This window comes from Leopardus geoffroyi, chromosome E3, assembly GCF_018350155.1.
Source record: "Leopardus geoffroyi isolate Oge1 chromosome E3, O.geoffroyi_Oge1_pat1.0, whole genome shotgun sequence".
In the NCBI taxonomy this organism is placed as follows: Eukaryota; Metazoa; Chordata; class Mammalia; order Carnivora; family Felidae; genus Leopardus; species Leopardus geoffroyi.
Window position 1 is genome coordinate 18,816,269 of NC_059340.1, and position 22,190 is coordinate 18,838,458.

At 38.6% G+C, this 22,190-nt stretch overlaps 1 pseudogene; it reads right to left on the reverse strand.

The window, feature by feature from the left end:
* Positions 1-16,611: 16,611 nt before the first annotated feature.
* Positions 16,612-16,772, reverse strand: LOC123589831 (annotated as a pseudogene).
* Positions 16,773-22,190: the final 5,418 nt, after the last annotated feature.

Consider the following 22,190-nt stretch of genomic DNA (forward strand, 5'->3'; position numbering starts at 1 on the left):
TCCCTCAAGCCCCTAGCAACACCATTCTACTTTCTGTCTCTATGAATTTGGCTACTCTAGTACCTCATATACGTGGAACCATACAGTATGCGTCTTTCTGTGACTAGCTCATTTCACTTAGCATAATGTCCTCAGGGTGCATCCATGTTGCAGTCTGCGTCAGAATGTCCTTCCTTTTTAAGGCTAAATAGTATTCCATTTTATATATCCATCATATTTTGTTTATCCATTCATCTGCTGATAGACATGTGGGTTATTTCCACCTTTTGGCCATTATGAATAGAAACACTGTGAACATTAGTGTACAGATTTTTGTCTGAACACCTGTTTTCAACCTTGGGGGGTATATGCTTAGGAGTGGATTTGCTGGGTCATATGGTAGTTGTATGTTTAATTTGTTGAGTAACTTCCTCAGTGGCTTCACCGTTTTACATTCCTACTAGCCATGTACAAGGTTCCAACATCTCTACATCCTCTCCAACATGTGTTATTTCCCTTTTATTATTACTATTACTATTATTATTATTATTATTATGGCCATCCTAGTGAATGTGAAGTATTATCTCGTGATTTTGATTTGCATCTCCCTAATGACTAATGATGCTGAGCATCTTTTCACATGCTTATTGGTCATTTGTATATCTCCTCTGGAGAAATGTCTATTCAAGCCCTTTGCCCATTTTAAAAGTTGGGCTGTTTTTTGCTGTTGTTGAGTTGTTAGGAGTTCTTTATATATCCTATATTAACCCCTTATCAGATACATGATTTGCAAATATTTTCTCCTGTGGGTTTTCTTTGCACTCTCTTGGTGGTGTTCTTGAACACACAAAACTTTTAAATTAAAAAAAAGTTTACTTTGAGAAAGAGAGAGAGCATGCACATGTGCACGTGAGCGGGGGAGGTGCAGAGAGAGAGAGGTAGGGAGGAAGGGAGGGAGGGAGAGAGGGAAAGGGAAAATCCCAAGCAGTTTCCGTGTTGTCAGTGCAGATCTTGATGTGGGCCTCAATCCCACAACCACAAGATCATGACCTGAGCCGAAATCTGGAGTCAGGTGTTAACTGACTGAGCCACCCAGGTGCCCCACAAAATATTCAAATTTTGATGAAGCTCAATTTATCTTTAAAAAAAAATGTGTTGCTTTGCTGTTGGTGTTATACTCAAGAAATCATTGACAAATACAATACCACAAAGATTCCCTCCTATTTTTTTCTGAGATTTTTATAGTTTTAGCACTTAAATTTAGATCTTTGATCCATTTGAGTTAACTTTTGTGCATGGTGTAAAATAAGGGTCCAACATTATTCTTTTGCATGTGGAGATCAAGTTTTCCTCTCCCCACTTACCAAAGGTTGGTCCTTTGTCCATTGAATGATCTTGGCTCCCTTGTTGCAAATCAACTGAACATGTATGTAAAGGTTTCTGGATTCTTTATTCTATTCCGCTGGTTTATCTGTCTATCCTTATGCCAGTACCACACTGTTTTGATGACTGTACCTTTGTAGTATGTTTGGAAACCAGGACAGCAAATCCTTCAACTTTGTTCTTTCCTCTTTTTTTTTTTTCAAGACAGTTTTGGCTATTTGGGGTCCATTGAGAGTCCATACGAATTTTAAGATAGGTTTTTCTATTTCTCTAAAGAATGCCATTGGGATTTGATAGGGACTGAATCTGGGGGTTGCTTTGGGTAATATTGTCATCTTCACAATATTAAGTCTTCCAATCTATGAACAGGGGATGTTCTTAGGTCTCCTTAAATTCTTTCAGAAATATTTTGTAGTTTTCAGTATATGGTCTTTGACCTCCTTGGTTAAATTTATTCCTAAGAATTTTTGGATGCTATTTCAAGTGGAATCATGTTTTTAAAATTTCTTTTTCAGATTGTTTGTTGCAAATATGTAGAAATACAACTGATTTTTATGTGTTTTTATATACTGCAACTTTGCTGAATTCATTTATTAGCTCTAAAAAATTTTTGTAGTCATCTGTAGGAAGATATAAATTTACTTTTTACATTCCAACATGGAAGTATTTTGTTTCTTTTTCTTGCTTAATTGCTCTGGCTAGGGCTTCCAGTGTGTGTTGAAAAGTAGTGGCCAAAGTAAGCATCCTTGTCTTGTTCCTGATCTTAGGGGAAATCTTTCAGTCTTTTACCACTGAGCATATTGTTAGCTATGGGTTATTCTTCTATGACCTTTATAATTTTTTTTTTGATGTTTATTTATTTTTGGCGGGGGGGGGGGGGTGGGGAGAGACAGAAAGAGAAAGAGACACAGAATCCGAAGCAGGCTCCAGGCTCTGAGCTGTCAGCACAGAGCCTGACTTGGGGCTCGAACTCATGAAGCATGAGATCATGACCTGAGCTGAAGTCGGAGGCTTAACCAACTGAGCTACCCAGATGCCCCGTTCTTTTTTTTTTTTCTTTTTTTTTAATTTAAATTCTAGTTAACATATAATGTAGTATTGGTTTCAGGAGTAGAATTTAATGATTCATCACTTACATATAACACCCAGTGCTCATCACAAGTGCCTTCCTTAATGTCCATCACCCATTTAGCCCCTCTCTCTACCCACTTCCCCTCCAGCAACCCTTAGTTTCTTCTCTGTATTTAAGAGTCTCTTATGGTTTGCCTCCCTTTTTGTTTTTATCTTATTTTATTTTTCCATCTCTTCCCCTATGTTCATCTGTTTTGTTTCTTAAATTCCACATATAAGTGAAATCATATATTTGTCTTTGACTGACTTACTTTGCTTAGCATAATACACTCTAGTTCCATCCTATTTATACTTTATATTTGTATATTTGTATCTATTTATTTAATGTGGTATATTACATTGATCAATTTTTGTATGTTGAACCACCCTTACATTCCTGGGATAAATCCAAATTGGTTATGGTATATAATCCTTTTAATATGCTGCTGGATTTGATTTGCTAGTGTTTTGTTGAGGGTATTTGCATCATTATTCAAAAGTAATATTAGTCTGTAGTTTTCTTGTGATGCCTTTGTCTGGTTTTGGTATCAGGGTAAAGCTGGCCTCACAGAAAGAGTTAGAAAGTGTTCTCTCCTCTTCTCTTTCTGAAGGATTGGTGTTCATTCTTCATTAAATGTTTGGTAACATTCACCAATGAGGCCATCTGGTCCTGGGATTTTCTTTGTGGGGAGGTTTTACTTTTTTTTTTTAATTACCAATTCAGTCTGTTTGTTATAGTTCTGTTCAGATTTTCTATTTCATTTTCATCAATTTTGATAATTTGTGTTTCCGGTAATTAATCCATTTCATCTAGGTTTTCTAATTTATTACTGTACAATTGTTTGTAGTATTCTCATAATCTTTTTTCTTTATTTTTTAAAAGTTTGTTTAAATGATCTCTATTCACAACATGGGGCTCGAACTCACAACCCCAAGATCAAGAGTCGCATGTTCTTCTGACCAAGCAACCAGGTGCCCCTTTTTTCTTTCTGTAAGATTGCCAATAATGTCCCCACTGTCATTTTTTGTTAGTAATTTGAGTCGTGTCTCTCTTTTTTTCCCCCTTAGTCAATTTAGCTAAAGGTTTGTCAATTTTGTTAAACTTTTCAAAGAACCAACTTATGTATTCATTGGTTTTCTCTATTGTTTTCTATTCTCTATTTTATCTCCACTCTAAAATTTATTAACTCTTTCTTTTTTTTAGATTTGTGCTTGGTTTGCTTTCCTTTTTCTAGTTTCTTTAGGTATTAAAATAGGTCATTAATTTGAGAACTTTTTTTTTTTTTTACTGTAGGTAGGTGTTTACAACTATAAATTTTCCTCTGAGCACTGCTTTCTCTGCATCCCTTATGGGAGATGTGAAACTTAAATTTTGAAATATATATATATATATATATATATATATATATATATCCATATATATATTTATTTCCATATATATATTTATTTCCATATATATTTGGGAATATATTTATTTCTATTTATTTTTTCATTTTCATTCATCTGAAAGTATTCTAATTTCTCTTGTCATTTCTTCTTTGAATCATTGGTTATTTATGTGTGTGTTGTTTAATTTCCACACATTTGCGAATTTTCCAGTTTTCTTCTTGTTATTAATTTCTAGTTTTATTCCACTGTGGTTGGAGGATATACTTTCTATGATCCTAATCTTTTACATTTGTTGAGATTCGTTTTGTGACCTAATATACAGTCTATCCTGGAGAATCTTACACGTGCACTTGAGGAGAATGTATTCTACTATTGTTGGGTAGAATGTCTCAATGTGCGTTAGATTAATTGTTAAATTAAAACGCTGTTCAAATTCTCTATGTCCTTATTGATCTTCAATTTGTTCTAGCCATTATTGAAAATATAGAGATTTCCAACTATTATTTAAACGCCGTTTCTTTCTCCGTTCCATTTTACCAATTTTCGCTTCTCATATTTTGGGACTCTGTTGTTAGGTGTGTATAATCTTTGTAATTGTTGTATCTTCTTGATGAATTGACCCTTTCATCAATATGTAATGCCCTTTGTCTCTTGAAACAATTTTTTACTTAAAGTTTTATGTCTGATATTAGCAGAGCCACTCTGCTCTCTTTTGATTACTATTTGCATGGAATATCTTTTTTTTTACATTTATTTATTTATTTATTTATTTATTTATTTATTTATTTATTTTGAGAGGCACAAAGAAAGTGAGAGTGGCGGGTGGCAGAGAGGGAGAATCTCAAGCAGACTCCACGTTGTCAGTGCAGAGCCTGACGTGGGGCTCAAATGTGGGGCTTGTGAGATCAAGACCTGAGCCAAAATAAAAAGTTGGATGCTCAACGAACTGAGCCACCCAAGCACCCTTGGAATATCTTTTTCTATCCTTTTACTTTCAACCTCTTTGTGTCTTTGGATCTAATGTGAGTCTTTTGTAAATAACACATAGATGTTTTCCTTTTTTTATTCATTCTGCCCATCTCTGCAGATGTAACTGTAGAGTTCAATTAATTTACATTTATTAACTGTAGAGTTTAATTAATTAATTTACATTAATTAACTGTAGAGTTCAATTAATTTACATTTAAAGTGATTACTGATAGGGAAGGACTTACCTGTGCCACTTTGTTATTTGTGTACTGTATGTCATATCTTTTTGGTTTCTCAATTCCTTCATTCTTCTCCTAACTTCTTTTTAAGTTTATTTGATTTTTTTTTAAGTAATGTAGCATTTTGGTTCCTTTCTCACTTCCTTTTCTATTTTTTTATGATTATTTTCTTAGTGGTTGCCTTCGGAATTACAATTAGCATCTTAAACTAAGAGCAACCTAGTGTGAATACCAATGTAGCTTCAATAATGTGCAAAAACTCTGCTCCTATACAGCTCTCCCCCTCCCTTTTATGTTGTTATTGTCACAGATTCTATCTTTATACATTGTGTTGATTAATGTAGACTTATAATTACTGTTTTATGCATTTGCCTTTTAAACCATATAGGAAAAAATGGGAGTTACAAAATAAAAAATACAATAATATTGACTTTGATATTTACCTATGTAGTTACCTTTCCCAGTATTCTTCATTTCTTCAGATAGCTTCAAGTTACTGTTTCATGTCCTTTCATTGCAGCCTGAAGGATTCTCTTTGGCACTGCTTGTAAGGCAAGTCTGCCAGTGATGAACTCCCTCAGCTTTTGTTTATGTGTGAGTCTTAATTTCACCTCCATTCTTGAAGAACAGTTTTGTGAGATATAGAATTCTTGCTTGACAATTGTTTTTCTTTTTGCACTTTAAGCACGTTATTCCACGGACCACCAAATTTTCTGATGAGAAAATGGCTGTTAATCTTATTGAAGATCCTTCATACACTACAAGTAGCTTCTCTTTTGCTGCTTTCTAGATTTTCTCTTTAGCTTTTGCTTTTGACAGTTTGATTACAATGTGTTAGTGTTGATCTCTTTCAGTTTATTTTACTTGGAGTTCATCCTATGTGGAGTTCATCAAGCTTCTTGGATGTGTAGATTCATATCTTTTTTTTTTCTTTTTAATCAAATTTGGTCAGTTTTCAACCATTATTTCTTCAAATATTCTTTCTTCTCCCTTCTCTCTCTTCTCCTTCTAAGACTCCTATTATTTTTATGTTGGTACAATGGATGGTGTCCCACAAGTTTCTCAGGCTCTTCTTATTTTCCTTCAGTCTGCTCCTCAGATTGGGATCATTTTATTTGACCTATCATCAAGTTCACTTACTCTTTCTTCTGTCTGCTCAAATCTGCTGTTGAACCCCTCTAGTAAATTTTTCTTTTTCATTTTATTAATCATTAAAAAATTGTTTTTTCTGATGCTTTTATATATAGAGACTTGCTAACCTGAGAGAGACCACTCTTCCCAGGGCTAGTCAATTCCTAGGAATAGTAAAGGATTCATCTGCAAGTGTGCTTTTCATATGCAAACCAAACAACCCAAAGCCCATATCCCCAACCACCTCCTTTACCAACCTCCTACATTTCAGGCCATTATGCCCCTGCCCTAATCACCCCAGGGCTAGATACAACTAGAGCCAGTTTCAACACTCCAGGGCCCACTGAAATTATTCAAACTAGCCAATCCTAAGCATGCTTACCCTGTCTTACCCATTCCTTCCCATGGGTAAAACCACAATAAAAGGCACTTGTCCTGGTACTTCTCCATGTTGACCTGTATATTGTGCTGTGCCTCCTGCTTCTAGGTATCTCTGAGTGTAGAAACTTCTTCCTTCATGACTTTAATTTCAATATTTTATCATACCTGATAAAAACAAATTCTGTGTACATTTTAAAATATCATTGTACTTTAAAAAAATTGGGGCACCTGGGTGGCTCAGTTGGTTAAGCATCTGACTTTCGGTTTCAGTTCAGGTCATGATCTCGTGATTTTGTGGCTTGGAGCCCCTCATCGGGCTCTGTGCAGAGCCTGCTTGGGCTTCCTCTCTTCCTCTCTCTTTGCCCCTCCCCCACTCTCTCTGTCTCCATCTCTCTCGAAATAAATAAACTTAAAAAAATTTTAAGAATTATTGTACTTTTCAGTTACTAAATTTCTATTTGGTTCTTTTTTATAATTTCTATCTCTTTATCGATACTCTCTATTGTTGAGATATCATTCTGGTTTCCTTTAGTTCTTTGTCCATGGTTTTCTTTAGCTTATTGACTGCATTATAGACAGTTGATTTAAAGTCTTTGTTTAATAAATCCAAAGTCTGTGCTTCCTCAGGGACAGTTTCTATTACTTTCTTTTTCCTGTGAGTGGGCCATATTTTACTGTGGGGTTTGTTTTTTTTTTTTTTTTTTTGCATGCTTTGTAATTTTTTCTGAAAACTGAACATTTTGAAAATATGATGTGGAGAGGCGCCTGGGTGGCACAGTCGGTTAAGCGTCTGACTTCAGCCAGGTCACGATCTCGCGGTCCGTGAGTTCGAGCCCCGCGTCAGGTTCTGGGCTGATGGCTCAGAGCCTGGAGCCTGTTTTCGATTCTGTGTCTCCCTCTCTCTCTGCCCCTCCCCCGTTCATGCTCTGTCTCTCTCTGTCCCCCCCAAAAAATAAATAAACGTTGGAAAAAAAATTAAAAAAAAAAGAAAATATGATGTGGAGATAGGAGAGAGGGAAGGAAGAGGAAAAGGAGAGGAGGGGAAGAAGAGAGGAGAGCAAAATAAAATTAAAAATACTTTCCAGGTCTTTGGAGATTGTCTCTGTGTTAGAGCACTCCTTCAACACTTAGCCAGGCCACTCACAACTCTGCCTCAGGCTTCACTTACTGCTTGTGCAGAACCTAAAGACCAGCCAGAAGTGAAACTTATGGTCTTCTCAGGTTATTTTCTGAGCCCTGGAGGTGGGAGCTTTTCAAAGTCCTATATTCCAAAGAGTCTCACTTCCTGTTTTTTGTTTTTTTTTCTCTCCCTGGCTTTTGGTATACCTATAGTTTGCCTCTCCCATTATCTTTCCCCCTAGTTGGCACTGGCTTGTTAATTTAGCTTTTACTGTGTTCTGGGAAGGTCCTCCTACATTATAGCCACTTCTCTGTCCTGAGAGTGTTCTGAATTAGACAAAACAAGTTCATCAGTCCTTCAGGGAACCCATAGGCAGGTCAAAACACAAATATAATTCCTTAGGAATGAGATCCATTCTCTTCCCTTTGGGACCAGGTACCCACACCAGAAACACAATCTTCAAGACTGTCACTATGCAGGATGGGGATGGAGTAACATTAATGTTAAAGCACCACAAAGTTCTCCTACCTGGTTTCTGTGACCTTTCTTTTGGTTAAGCATTCACATAGTTGCTGTAAACCTTTGCTATTGTCCAGACTTCTGATATGTTCATTCTGACAATTTTTGCTAGTTCTGGGGAGAACGGGCTGCTAGAGGTCTCTACCCTGCCCTTCTCACTGATGTTGTTCCATGTGCTCAGTTTAAATGTACTAAGTGAGGTGCCTGTATGACACCAAGAGTAGACAATGTTATGAACTCTTGAAGCCAGATATCTGTCCACACCATTAGATACCCAGAACTTAGAAGTTCATTGCACAAGGGGACACTCAACAAATGTTTGTTGAATGAATGGGGATTTTAAGAAGACATTTGAAAATATGAACCTTAAACTTGGCTTCTGTATGACCTAAAGATAGGGATTTTTGAATCATCAATGTATAGATGGTGATTGAAGCCATTGATGAAACAGAAGCAGTTTTCAAATTACATCAGTATTAAATAAATTCTTTTTTAGGACAAAACAAAATTACTACTGTCACCTGCCCCCCTAAATTTAATGACTGGTCCTGTGCCCTGTACTATCTATTTTTACTATATGTGTATATAACTTATATATATATATATTTTTTTTTACATAAAATGTATGTACATATATAATTTTATATAAAACTATAACTTATATTGAGGCACCTGGGTAGCTCAGTTGGTTAAGCATCTGACTCTTGATCTCGGCTGAGGTCATGACCTTACAGTTTTTGAGTTCAATCCCCATTGTCAGTGAGGAGCCTTCTTGGGATTCTGTCTCTACCTCTCTCTGCCCCTCCCCTGCTCTCTCTCACTCCCTCTAAAAATAAACTTTAAAAAAAGTATATCTTATATATACACAGATATTTGGCAATAGCTTTTTAAATATTTATCTTGGAAAGATATCAGCAAAGTTTATATGATATATTCAAGATATTATTCTAGACATAATATACTACAGATGTTAAAAACACAGATCTAGATTTAGACTGCTTCAGTTCAAATATTTTCCCCAACACTTATTAAATGTGTAACTTTTATAAACTACTCTTACTTTCTTCATCTATAAAATGGAGTGCTCATAATAAGTAGTTTATTTCTTTACGTGTAGTTTTTATTTGAGATTTAAATGAAACAATCCCATAAAAAGACCATAGCACCATGTTTGGTACATGGTAAACTTTCAGTAAAAGTTGACCATTTGGAATGAACAATCTGAAAAGCAAGTCAAGAAAACAATGCCATTTACAATAGTATCAAAAAGAATAAAACAATTAGGAATAAGTTTAACCAATGAAGCACAAAACTTTTACACTGAAAACCACAAAATATTGGTGAAAGGAGACCTAAATAAATAGAAAGGCATCCTTGGATTGGAAGGTCTTGGATTGGAAGACCTAACATAGTTAAGATGACAATACTAATCAAAGAGATCTCTAGGTTCAATGCAATCTCTATCAAATCCCAATAGCATTTTTTTTTCCACAAGTGGAAAGGTCAACCCTCAAATTTATTTGGAATTACAAGAGACCCCAAATAGCCAACACAATCTTGAAAAAGAACAAAGTTAGAAGACTCATATTCCCTGATTTTAGAACTTCTTATAAAGCTACAGTAATCAAGACAGTGTGGTGTTGGCATAAGGATGGACATATAGATGAATAGAATAAAATTGAGAACTCAGAAATAAACCTTCACATCTATAGTCAATTGACTTTTCACACCATCGAATTATCTATTTTTGCATGTTTTATACAATAAATAATGTATTAGTAGAGCAATATCGTAAAAACTTTATAAGTAAACAAATACATATGTATTAAAGATATAGGCTCAAAAGTTCTTCCTAATAGAAGTGTACAATCAAAAAAGATTTAGACAATGGTGTTGTTGACAGGGTGGTTTTCATAAAAGGAATTCAGGTTGCTTTGTTTTTATATTGTTAATGAATAGAGATAAATATTTGTATGTAAATTAAATGAAGCCAGTGAGAAGGTAGATGACAAAAAACTTTCTTGTAGTAAAAAAAAAAAAAAAAAAAAAAGGTTGTGAAAAACGATTAGATCCGTATTTTGCAAGTCTTGAAAATTGGCTAGTGGCCATGCCTCTGTATGGTTAACTGATTTAAAAAAAAATTTTTTTTTTAATGTCTATTCATTTTCTGAGAGAGAGAGAGAGAGGGACAGAGTGCAAGCAAGGGAGGGGCAAAAAGAAAGGGAGACACAGAATCCAAAGCAAGCTCCAGGCTCTGAGCTATCAGCACAGAGCCCAATGCTAGGCTTGAACCCATGAACTGTGAGATCATGACCTGAGCCAAAGTTGGAAGCTTAATTGACTGAGTACCCGGGTGCCCCTGGTTAACTGACTTTTTTTTTTTTTTTACAAGAGTGCTGGGGCGCCTGGGTGGCGCAGTCGCTTAAGCGTCCGACTTCAGCCAGGTCACGATCTTGCGGTCCGTGAGTTCGAGCCCCGCGTCGGGCTCTGGGCTGATGGCTCAGAGCCTGGAGCCTGTTTCCGATTCTGTGTCTCCCTCTCTCTGCCCCTCCCCTGTTCATGCTCTGTCTCTCTCTGTCCCAAAAATAAATAAACGTTGAAAAAAAAAAATTTTTTTTTTTTTTTTTTTTTTTTTAAAAAAAGAGTGCTAAGATCATTCAATGGGAAAAATAAGAGTCTCTTTAAGAAATGGTGCCATAAATGCAGCCACTCTGGAAAACAGTGTGGAGGTTCCTCAAAAAATTAAAAATAGACCTACCTTATGACCCAGCAATAGCATTGCTAGGAATTGACCCAAGGGATACAGGAGTACTGATGCATAGGGGCACTTGTACCCCAATGTTTATAGCAGCACTCTCAACAATAGCCAAATTATGGAAAGAGCCTAAATGTCCATCAACTGATGAATGGATAAAAAAAATTGTGGTTTATATACACAATGGAGTACTACGTGGCAATGAGAAAGAATGAAATATGGCCCTTTGTAGCAACATGGATGGAACTGGAAAGTGTTATGCTAAGTGAAATAAGCCATACAGAGAAAGACAGATACCATATGGTTTCACTCTTATATGGATCCTGAGAAACTTAACAGAAACCCACGGGGGAGGGGAAGGAAAAAAAAAAAAAAAGAGGTTAGAGTGGGAGAGAGCCAAAGCATAAGAGACTCTTAAAAACTGAGAACAAACTGAGGGTTGATGGGGGGCGGGAGGGTGGGGAGGGTGGGTGATGGCTATTGAGGAGGGCACCTTTTGAGATGAGCACTGGGTGTTGTATGGAAACCAATTTGACAATAAACTTCATATATTGAAAAAAAAAAGAAATGGTGCCATAAATACTGGATATCCACATGGTGAAAAATGAAGCTGGACCCTTATGCCAAATACACAAATTAATTAAAAGTAGATAATAGACCTAAATGTAAAAACGAAAACTACCAAACTCTTAGAAGAAAATATAGGGATAAATCTTCATGACCTTGGCAATGATTTCCTAAACATCACATCAAAGCACAGGCAACAGAAGAAAAAAAGTAGAAAAATTGGACTTAATTAGAATGAAAAACTTGTATATCAAAGGGCACCATCAAGAGAGTGAAAAGACAAAACACAGACCGGGAGAAAATATTTGCAAATCACATATCTGTTAAGAGATTCATTTCCAGAACATATACAGAACCCTACAACTCAAATGACAAAACCGCAAACAACCTAATACCAAAACGGACAAAGGATTTGATTTATTTCAGAGAACATGTACAAATGATAAATACGCACATGGAAAATGCTCAACACCATTGGTTGTTAGGGAAATGCAAATAAAAACCACAACAAGACACTATTTCCAACACACTAGGATGGCTATTATCAAAAAGATAGTAACAAGTGTCGGTGAGAATGTGGCAATAGTGGAACACTTACACATTGCCGGTGGAGATGTAGTATGGTGTAGCCATGGCGGAAAACAATCTGGCAGTTTCTCAAAGAGTTAAACACAGGGGCGCCTAGGTGGCTCAGTCGGTTAAGCGTCCGACTTCAGCTCAGGTCACGATCTCACGGTCCGTGAGTTCGAGCCCCGCGTCGGGCTCTGGGCTGATGGCTCAGAGCCTGGAGCCTGCTTCCGATTCTGTGTCTCCCTCTCTCTCTGCCCCTCCCCCATTCATGCTCTGTCTCTCTCTGTCTCAAAAATAAATAAACATTAAAAAAAAAAAAAAAAAAAGAGTTAAACACAGGATTACCGGGGCGCCTGGGTGGCTCAGTCGGTTGAGCGTCCAACTTCGGCTCAGGTCACGAGCTCACAGCTCGTGAGCTCGAGCCCCGCGTTGGGCTCTGTGCTGACAGCTCAGAGCCTGGAGCCTGCTTCTGCTTCCCAACCTCTCTGCCCCTGACGCACTCACATTCTGTCTCTGTCTCTGTCAAAAATAAATAAACATTAAAAAAAAATTTAAAAACAAAACAAAACACAGGATTACCTTATGACCAAGCAATTCCATTACCAGGCATATAAAGATTTGAAAACAAGGACTCAAACGGTTACTTGTACACCAATGTTTGTAGCAGAATTATTTACAATAGCCAAAATGTGCAAACAGTCTAAGTGTCCATCTATAAATGAATGAATAAACAATATGTGATGTGTATGTATGATGGAATATTATTCAGCCTTAAAAAGGAAAGAAATTCTTGGGGTACCTGGCTGGCTCAGTTGGTAGAGCATGCAACTCTCAATCTCAGGGTCATGAGTTTAAGCCCCATGTTGGGAATGAACTCTATTAAAAAAAAAAAAAGTAAAGAAATTCTGACACATGCTATAACATGGATGAACCTTGAAGACATTATGCTAATTAAAATTAGCCAGACACAAAATGACAAATATCATATGATTCCACTCATATGAAATATCTAGAATAGACAAACTTGTAAAAATAGGAAGTAGAAAAGCGGTTTTGGGGATCTGGGTCAAGGGGGAAGTGGGGATCTATTGCTTAATGGTTACAGAATTTTTGTTTAGGGTGATGAAAAGTTTTAGAAATAAACAGTGGTGATGGTTGTACAACATTGTGAATGAACTGTATACTTTAAAATGATTAAAATGGCTAATTTTATGGGCACCTGGATAGCTCAGTCAGTTGAGCATCCACTTCAGCTCAGGTCATGATCTCATGGTTCGTGAGTTCGAGCCCCACACGCTGCTTGTTAGCCTGTCTGCACAGATCTTCTGTGCCCCTCTCTCTGTCCTTCCCCCCCTTGTGCTTGCCCAAAAATAAACATTGAAAAAAAATAAAAATTAAAAAAATAAACTGGGAAATTTTATTATATGTAATTTATTACACTAAAACAAACAAACAAACAAACAAACAACAACATCAATAACAAAAACAACCCTAAGCAAAAAAAAAATCAGGAAAACTAAGCAAAAAAATCAGGCAGGTCCTCATTTAAAGATTTTGCAATCTAAAAAAAACAAAACAAAACCAAAAAAACTTACAATCTAGTAAGATAATTTGGACATTTAAGGAAAAAACATTAAGTATTTGATGATAGCGTGAGAATAGTGGTTTCCTTGGACAGAGGAGATGGGGAATAACTGGAAAGGGGAATGAGAGAAGTTCCTGGAGTGATGGGAAATGTTTTATGTTTTGATTGGAGTGTTTACATGGACATTACATTTGTCAAAACTTAGAAATTTCATACTTAAGATCTGTGCACTTCATGTAAATTTCATCTGGTGGGGGGGGGGCACTATTAGCTGCTACTAATCATTTGACATTAATATATACAGTTTCTCCTATTTCTCACTTGCATGAAGTCCTTTAACATATATAGGCTTTAAACTTTTTTTTGTACCTCTTAATCCCCTTAATCTATTTTGCCCATCTCCCCACCCACTTCCCATGTGGCAACTCCCAGTTTCTTCTCTGTATTTAAGACTCTGGTTTTTGAGGGGTTTTTTAAATTTCACATTTAGGTGAAATCATATGATATTTCTCTTTCTCTGATTTATTTCACTTGGCATAATGCCCTTAGGCCCATCCATGTTGTTGCAAATGACAATATCTCATTCTTTTTTTTTAATTCATTTTTTAAAATTTGTTTTAATGTTTATTTTTGAGAGAGACAGAGCATGAGCGGGGGAGGGACAGAGAGAGAGAGAGAGAGACAGAGACAGAGACAGAGAGAGGCAGAGACAGAGACAGAATATGAAGCAGACTCCCGGCTCTGAGCTGCCAGCACAGAGCCTGATATGGGGCCTGAACCCACAGACTGCAAGATCATGACCTGAGCCGAAATGGGTCATTTAACCGACTGAGCCACCCAGGCGCCCCTTTTTAAATTCATTTTTGAGAGAGACAGAGACAGCGTGAGTTGGGGAGAGGCAGAGAGAGGGAGAGAGAGAGAATCTCAAGCAGGCTCTGCACTGTCAGTGCAGAGCCCAAGGTGGGGCTCCAACTCATGAAACCATGAAATCATGAGCCAAAACCAAGAGTTGGATGCTTAACCGACTGAGCCACCCAGGCGCCCCAAGATCTCATTCTTTTTTAAGGCTAATATTCCACTGTGTTTATATACCACATCTTCTTTATCCATTCAGCTATTGATGGACACTTGCTTCTGTATCATGGCTGCTATTGTAAATAATGCTGCAATAAACATAGGGGTACATGTATCTTTTCAAATTAGCATTTTCATTTCCTTTGGGTAAATACCCAGTAGTAGAATTACTGGATTGTGTAGTATTTCTGTTTTTAATTTTTTGAGGAGGACTTCATACCGTTTTCCACATGGCTGCACCAATTTACATTCCAACCAACTATGTACGAGGGTTCCCTCTTCTCCACATCCTTTGGATCTTCTCCACATCTAACATTTGTTATTTATTGTCTTTAAGATACTAGCCTTTCTGACAGGTGTGGAGTGATATCTCCTTGTGGTTTTGACTTACATTTCCCTGATGATTAGTGATGTTGAGCATCTTTTCATGTGTCTGTTGGCCATCTGATGTCTTCTTTGGAAAAATGTCTATTCAAGTCCTCTGCTCATTTTTAAATTGAAATTTTTTTGGTGTTGAGTTGTATAAGGTCTTTATATATTTTGCATATTAACTCCTCATCAGACATATCATTTGCAAATATTTTTTCCCATTCACTAGGTACCCTTTCTGTTTCGTTGATGGTTTCCTTTGCTGTGCAAAAGCTTTTTATTTTGGTGTAGTCCCAATAGTTTTTTTTGTTTTTGTTTCCCTTGCCTGTGGAGACATATCCATAAATATGTTGCTAAGGCCAATATGTTGCTATGTCCAAGAGATTACTGCAGAGGCTTTTAATTTTAAATAGTTAAATTGATTCATGGGGTGCCTGGGTGGCTCAGTCCATTGAGCATCCAATTCTTGATTTTGGTTCAGGTCATGATCCCAGGGTCATGGGATTGAGCCCCTCATCAGGCTCTGTGCTGAGCATGGAGATTAGGATTCTTTCTATCTCTCTCCCTCTGTTGCTCTCCCCCCACTCCCACCAGCCCTCTCTCTCTCTCAAAAAAAAAAAAAAAAAAAGAAAGAAAGAAAGAAAGAAAAGAAAAGAAAAGAAAAGAAAAGAAAGAAGGAAAAAAACTAAAAAAAATAGCTAAGTTGATCCATTTTTCCATTTATAGTTTCTGGTATTTGCCTTACTTTAGAAAGTATCTCATTCCAAGTTTGCAAATATTCTTTTTTCCAATAGGTGTATCATACATACGTGTGTGTGTGCTTGTATGTATGTATTACATGTAGCTGTTGACCAGCTGAACACCATGCGCAAGCTTCCTAACATTGCTAAGCCTTGGCTTTCTCATCGTAAAGTAGGGATAATGCTGATTTGCTTTTGCTATTGATAAGTTTGAACTAGATAACTTTTGAAGGCCATTAAATGCTTGACCCACTTAGAAGTTATTCAGAAAAGGGTTGCTATTGTTATTTTATATTATGGTATTATCTATTATGGTATTTAACATTTTATCATAATTCTTTGTGTATCTGTCTCTTTTAGTAAGGATTTTCATTGGTAGGAAATGTGGCTTCCTCAGTGCCTAACCAAGTACCTGGCATTTAACAGGTGTTCAAATGTTTGTTGAATGAATGAATGAGTTGATTGAATAGGTGAATAACACAAGATAAAATCAAGAAGTAAAAGAGAAAGAAGGGCTAATTTTATCAAGCAGTCCTGATATGAAACTAAACACTAAACTGAAGTCAAACTAGGGTAGAAGGAAACTTACTAAATTTGTAGGGTCTCCTGTCCGAGGATAGGCTCCAAGAGAACTGAGTTTCTGCTGATTGAAACTGCAAATGTTCAGGTAAAAGCTCATTTTTCGAGGGAGAACTTCCATTGGCGGATTTTACTTTCTAGGAAGTCAGGGATCCACCATTGTATTCCCAGCCTGGAGAATAGTGCCTGGACGCTCAGAGATGTTTACTGAATGAATATCTGACTGAATGAAAGCTTGCATCAGATTTTCAATTAGCAATAATCGCGCCTCGGATAAACCTCATTGGCTACGATACTGCCACTGCGCAAAGCTGCATCAGATTTTCAAAGCGGCCTGTGACTCCATAAAGTTTTAGAGCTCAATAATATAGAAGGAAAAAAAATCAAACAGATCCCTAAGAGCTTTTACCTGGGCCAGAGCTCGGAGAGGAATCTATCATTATGGAGTGATGGAGGAACCCCTCCCTCGATTCCTTTCAAAGGAGTGGGTGGTTCCCTTCTCAATTGGCTTTCTGATTCTCACATTTGTAGATTCTTACATTTGTATTCAGGCTTGAATCATAAGCCAACTTCTGCCTCCCACTATCTGTGTGACCCTGGTTAAATTATTGAAGCTGTCTAGGACCAGTTTTCCCCAGTAACACTCACCTTAAGGGCCTGATGAGTGGATTACCAAACCAGAATTTAGCTATAATGCTATGGATTACAGTGCACAACCAATTGTGTGTCTTCTTGGGCTACCCCCGCCCCAACTTTTTTTTTTTTTTTTTTCTGTGTAAGACATTTGTTTACATCCATTTACCCTGATTCTCAGGCCTTGAGGCAGTTCAATGCTTTAACCAGTTTGCCTCTACTGGTCCGTAGAATTGGTTGATTGGACTACATAAGTAAATATTAATTATGGTCATTTACAAGAACTGCTGTCCAAACATGCCCTATTACTCTGCAGTACAAGAATAATAAAGGGAAATTCACATTTGTTGACTTCCTATTGTGTACCACACTGGGCACTTTCATGCCTTATCTTATAACCCTGCAAATTAGACTTGTCATTAAGTAGAAACATTGACAAAGTTTTTGCTATATGGATACTAATTTTGTGCCTGGACCCCAGTAGACACTAAAATATAATTGTTGACTAAATAAACTTTCTTTTATCTTTTAACCTAAATTTCACAACCATTCAGCATGGGCAGATGTGCTCCCAACCTTAAAATGAAACTGAAAATTGGTGAGTTCTCAGTGAAATTGGCCTGTAAGAAGCTGTTTTCGAGGGGTGCCTGTGTGGTTCAGTGGGTTAAGCATCTGCCTCTGGCTCACAATCTCGCAGTTCATGAGTTTGAGCCCCACATCAGGCTCTGAGCTGACAGCTCAGAGCCTGGAGCCTGCCTCAGATTCTGGGTCTCCCTCCCTCTCTGCCCCTCCTCTGCTTGTATTCTCTCTCTCAAAAATAAGTAAACATTAAAATATTAAAAAAAAAAAAAAAAACCAAGAAGCTGTTTCTTTTTTTTTTTTTTTTTTTAATTTTTTTTTTCAACGTTTTTATTTATTTTTGGGACAGAGAGAGACAGAGCATGAACGGGGGAGGGGCAGAGAGAGAGGGAGACACAGAATCGGAAACAGGCTCCAGGCTCTGAGCCATCAGCCCAGAGCCCGACGCGGGGCTCGAACTCACGGACCGCGAGATCGTGACCTGGCTGAAGTCGGACGCTTAACCGACTGCGCCACCCAGGTGCCCCCCAAGAAGCTGTTTCAATACATTAGTCAATAAATATTTATTGAGTAAATACTGTACTCAAACTATGAAAACTGGGGCTTGTGAGAGCATACAATTCCAAGAACTGTGGTAGAGGCTGGGGAGACAAAACTGAGACTAGGGAAAGGTGACCTCACTGGCTCCAACGGGGCTGGGTGTGGCTGAGAGTCAGATGGGCAGAGACTTTTACAGGTTTTCAGGAGAGATCCCTTGGCAGGATCTAGCAAGGAGGATTTGGTGAGAAAGGACTAGATTCGGTGTTGGGACACTTGGGCTCTAGTTCTGGCTGAGGTTTAACTGGTTGGGACACTTGGGGCAAGTCCCTTAACCTCTCCAGACATCAGTTTAGCACCCGGAAAATAAAGTGGAAGTGGGGGTGGTTATTGTGGAACTTGCTCAGTTATTGAGTGCCTTCCAATTCTTAGATTTTAAAATTCTCTGTCGGCCACACTTCTTTTTCCTTTGAGAAGAAAATACTTCCTATGCTTGGAATTTCAATTAAGTTGATCAATGGATTCGTCACTCACTATACTCTAGGAGACTGTGCCATAAATTCACTCTCACACACACACACACACACACACACACACACACACCCCAAGGGTTTTTTTTTTTTTAATTATGTTTGTGGCAAAATATACATAACATACATATTTACCATCTTAACCTTTTTTTTTTTTTTTTTTTTTTTGAGAGAGAGAGAGAGAGAGAGAGAGCACATGCATGAGCCGGGGGTTGGGGAAGAAGAGGCAGAGGTGGGGGTAGAGAGAGAGAATCTTAAGCAGGCTCCATGCTAGGGGCTCAATTCCACAACCCTGGGATCGTGACTTGAGCGGAAATCAAGAGTTAGATGCTCAACTGAATGAGCTGCCCAGGGGCCTTCCATCTTAACCATTTCTGTGCATCTTTAAGTGCAGAAATCCAGTAGTGTGAAGTATATTCATTACCATCATCCACCTCCAGAATTTTTTTCATCTTGCAAAACTGAAACTCTGTACCCATTAAACAGTAACTCCCCATTCCCATTCCCCGCCCCCCACCCCCCCAGCTCCCGGGAACCACCATTCTACTTTCTTTCTCTGTGAATTTGACTCCTCTACCTTAAATCGGTGGAATCATACAGTATTTGCCTTTTTGTGACTGGCTTATTTCACTCAGCATAATGCCCTCAAGGTTCATCCAGGTTGTAGCATGTATCAGAACTTCCTTCCTTTTAAAGACTGAAAAATATTTCACTGTATGTATATACCATATTTTATCTATCCATTCATCTGTTGATGGACCCTTGGGTTGCTTCCACCTTTTAGCCCTTGTGAATAATGCTGCTATGAACATGGGTATACAAATATCTCTTAGAGATTTTGCTTTCAATTCTTTGGGGGTATATACCCCAAAATTAGACCTGCTGGATAATATGGTAATTCTATTTTTTAAAGATTTTATTTTTATTTATTTATTTAAGATGTTTCTTTTGGAGAGAGAAAGAGAGAGAGACAGCTCGAGCAGGGGAGGGGCAGAGAGAGAGGGAGACCAAGGATGTGAAGCAGGCTCCTCCCTGTCAGTGCAGAGCCCAATGTAGAGCTCAAACTCACAAACCGTGAGATCATGACCTGAGCTGAAGTCAAACACTTAACTGACTGAGACACCTAGGCACCCCAAGGCTTTTTTTTTTTAAAGTAATCTCTACACCCAACATGGGGCTCAAACTCACAACCCCAAGATCAAGAGCCAGCCAGGCACCTCTGGTAATTCTATTTTTAATTTCATTTTTCAAGTTTATTTACTTTTGACAGAGACAGAGTATGAGCATGAGCTGGGGAGGGGCAGAGAGAGGGAGACACAGAATCTGAAGCAGGCTCCAGGCTCCAAGCTGTCAGCACAGAGCCTGACACAGGGCTTGAACTCACCAACTGTGAGATCATGACCTGGGCTGAAGTCAGACGCTTAACTGACTGAGCCACCCAGGCACCCCTATTTTTAATTTTTTGAAGAGCCACCATTCTGTTTTCTGTACTGGTTGTACCATTTTAAATTCCCACCCACAGCACAAAAGCATTCCAATTTCTCCACAGTCTTACTAACACTTATTTTCCCTTCTTCTTTTTTTTTTTTAATAGTACCCATACTAATTGCTGTGAGGTGTATCTAATTGTGGTTTTCATTTGCATTTCCCTAATGATCAGTAATGTTTAGTATTTTTTCATGGGCCTATTGGCCGTTTGTATATCTTTGGAGAAACAGCTTCAAGTTCTTTGCCTATTTTTTAAACCAGGGTTTTTGTGGTGGTTGTGTTGAGCCGTAAGAGCTCTTTATATATTCTGGATATTATTTAGTCTTTAGCAAATACGTGATTTGCAAATACTTCCTCCCATTCAGTGGGTTGCTTTTCACTCTCTTGTGTCCTTTGATGCACAAAAGTTTAAAAAACATTATTAAAGTTTATTTCTTCTGAGAGAGAGAGAGTGCGAGCGGGGGGGGGGGGGGGGGGGGGGAGAGAATTCCAAGCAGGCTCTGTGCTGACAGTGTCGAGCCTGAGAACTCATCAACCATGAGATCATGGCCTGAGCTGAAACCAAGAGCTGAATGCTTAACCAGCTAAGCCATGCAGGCGCCCCCAGAAGTTTTAAATTTTGATGTAGTCCGATTCATCTTTTCTTTCATTGTCTGTGCTTTTGGTGTCATATCCAAGAAATCGTTGCCAAATCCAAGGTCACGAAGATTTCCTCATGTTTTCTTCTAACAGTTTTATAGTTTCAGCTCTTACATTTAGTTCTTTGGTGCATTTTGAATTAACTTTTACATATGGTGTAAGGTAAGGGTTTAACATGTGGGTCTCTAGTATTCCCAACACCATTTGTTGAGAAGACTAGCTTTTCCTCATTGAATGGTCTTTGCACCCTTGTTGAATATTATTTTACGATTTAGGCAAGGGTTTGGGGCTATAAACTTTTGGAAAGCGGGGTGGTACAGGAATGACATGGTCTCTGTCTTAACAGAGCGTCAGGAGAGTTGAATATTAAGATTTTGCTTCACGGAGCATTTATTTGTCGAATGCAGTTGAGTGCTCAGTGCATACTGGGCCCGTGTTCTCCCACACTTTGCCTCTTCAGCTTCCCATCCAACCAGTGAGGTAGGTAGGATGAACCCCCACCCCCTTTTTTTTTAATGTTTATTTTTGAGAGAGAGAGAGAGAGAGAGAGAGAGAGAGAGAGAGAGACCCAGTACGAGCAGAGGAGGGGTAGAGAGAGAAGTAGACACATGATCTGAAGCAGGCTCCAGGCTCTGAGCTGTGGGCACAGAGCCCGATGTGGGGCTCGAACTCACAAACCGTGCGATCATGACCTGAGCCGAAGTCGGACACTTAACAGGATGAACCTGTTTAACCCTTTAACAAACTCAGCTCCCCAAAAGAGCACGGTTATGGCTTATGCAGAGGCAGGCACAAAGTTAGGATTTGAACCCACGGTTCTTGGCTCCATGCGTCTCGCTATTTCAGGTGTTCTCATCTCTAAAATCTGGGCAGAAGTGAAATAAGACGGTCTCTATTGAGCAGCCCTGCAGCTATCCTACGCATTAAGGAGTCGCTAAAACCACAGTCCAAGCGTGAAGTGTAGACGTTACCTCCGCAGAGAACAGCCGAACCCAAACAGCCCAGAAGGCCAGAGTCCTAGGATTGGAGTCCCGCCCCCGGGCGGACCCCAAATTCTTACCCGGAACCTGGGCGCGGCTGGGCTGTGCGACTGGCGCGGGTGGGGGACCAACAACAGAAAAATGCCCGCGACCGGATTGTCGTTGAAATGCCCCACAGTGTCTCCGGAGTGAGGCTTTCCAGTTCTAACAACGTCCCTGGAGTCAGCGCCTTTGCCTCTCTCCCTGTCACTCACCTACCGCGGGGTAGTTTCTTCTCCGTTGCCCCTTCCTTGCCTTTCCTCTTGGTACGCCCCCGCCCAGTCTGGGAGAGGCCGGGCGGCCGCC